Raw genomic sequence first — 2,026 nt, forward strand, 5'->3', positions numbered from 1 at the left:
GAAAATTCGTTACGAAAGACTTAAAATAACAACCACACGTTATATATATCTTGAATAGTCTTAGAACCACGACTGGGCTTTAAATAATTGACCAAAAACATCACCCTTAGAATAATAGCAAGGACATCTACAATAACTTCCGTATAAATATGCAACTTATGTAGTATCTTCACAACACAGCAACCACAAGGTAAAAGTCTACTCAAAGGTGTGCACCCAAGCGCTCATACTTTAATATCAATATATTCTATGCATATAGTTATAGCTAAACATGTATGTAAAGATTTTTATGAACGTAAACTGACATAAATCTTTTCTTTAGGTTAACAACATGGGTGGCGGTGGACGGATGAATGTTGCCATTGCCGAACACGAACGTGTACCAGTCGCAAAACCTCCATTCGAGCTTAGCGATCTAAAAAAAGCAATCCCACCACACTGTTTCAAGCGTTCACTCGTGTCCTCCTTCGCTGCCCTTTTTCGTGATTTAATCATTGTCGGTGCCTTATACTATCTCGCAGATACTTTCATTCCCGTGCTTCCTAAACCCTTAGCATACGTAGCATGGCCTATTTACTGGTACCTACAAGGTGCTTATCTTATGGGGTTGTGGCTCATTGGCCACGATTGCGGCCATGAAGCGTTTAGCGACTATACATGGGTAAACGACACCGTTGGGTTCATCCTACACTCGCTGATCCTCACTCCATATTTCGGATTCAAATACAGCCACCGTACCCATCATTCAAACACCAATTCCATCGAATATGATGAGGTTTGGATCCCTAAACGAAAATCCGATAAGTTGTTCACCGAAATCCTTAACAACCCGATCGGTGCATTTTTCGTATGTGTGGCCAAGATTGTTGTTGGCTATCCTTTTTACTTCATGTTTAATTTTTATGGTAGAAAGTACGAAAAGGGTATCGAGAGTCACTTTTACCCATTCAGTCCTATCTTTAACGACAGCGAGCGCTTTCAAATTTTCCTCACGGACCTTGGAATTATTGGCACTTGTTACGCAGTGTACCGCACTGCGACGATCATGGGCACGCAATGGGTGATTAACATCTATGGGATGCCGGTTCTTTTCATGAGTGGTTTCTTTATCGTACTCACGTATCTACAACACACTCACCCTTCTATCCCTCACTATGATTCGACCGAGTGGGACTGGATGCGAGGGTGCTTAGCCACCATTAACCGAGACTTCAGATTCTTGAACCATGCTTTCCATGACGTTGGTCGTACTCACACTCTTCACCATCTCTTCCCTAAAATTCCACATTACCATTGTTTGGAGGCTAGTGAGGCAGTGAGGCCTATCTTGGGTGAATACTTCAAGTACGATGATACACCCATTCTAGAGGCTATGTGGAGGGAGACAAAGGATTGCATCTTTGTCGAACCAGAAGAATTTGATGGACAGAAAAAGGGTATCTACTGGTTCTACAAATAGGGATGTTATGTTATGTTTTAATTGTTATTATTTTTCTAAAAATATTAATCTCTTATATGGTATGTTCTTTTGTGTTTCTGTTAATGTATCTTAAATGGTATTGAAATAAATCAATAGATCGGTGACAATCGTAATTAAGTGAAGCTGTGAAGAGATATATAGGGTGGATTATTTGTTATGGTTCAAAATTAATTAAACATAACAACTTGGGATGTTAATGAACCGAGCTGAGCGTAGTCTTGCTCATACTTGGTTAGTTTGAAACCGGGTTGAACCGAACGGTTTGAATTTAATGAAACAAGCGACATGCTTATGCTTGAACTTGGTTTGGTTTAAACCGAGTGGCTTGCTTCGGCTTGATTTCGTATAAAGCTTTCATATTTTAAATTTATAAAACTTCAAAAACGCTTGAGTACCTTTTTTTATTGAAAAAATGGTTGAAATGGTTGATCAATTTGTTTAGGTTGCTTGTTCCTTAAGTATAAAAGGTTCCCTCCGATACAACATAGATTCTTTCAAAATGGCTTCCACTTCCTCGGTAAATGTCTTGGTAGAATATATTATTTA

The 2,026-nt window shown here is 39.1% G+C and overlaps 1 pseudogene; it reads left to right on the forward strand.

Moving 5' to 3' along the window:
- Positions 1 to 251: 251 nt before the first annotated feature.
- Positions 252 to 1,581, forward strand: LOC143612773 (delta(12) fatty acid desaturase DES8.11 pseudogene; annotated as a pseudogene).
- The last annotated feature ends 445 nt before the right edge of the window (positions 1,582 to 2,026 follow it).

This window comes from Bidens hawaiensis, unplaced genomic scaffold (assembly GCF_021521415.1).
Source record: "Bidens hawaiensis isolate Kalapana, Puna unplaced genomic scaffold, B.hawaiensis_p1.1 tig00035542_1, whole genome shotgun sequence".
Lineage (NCBI taxonomy): Eukaryota > Viridiplantae > Streptophyta > Magnoliopsida > Asterales > Asteraceae > Bidens > Bidens hawaiensis.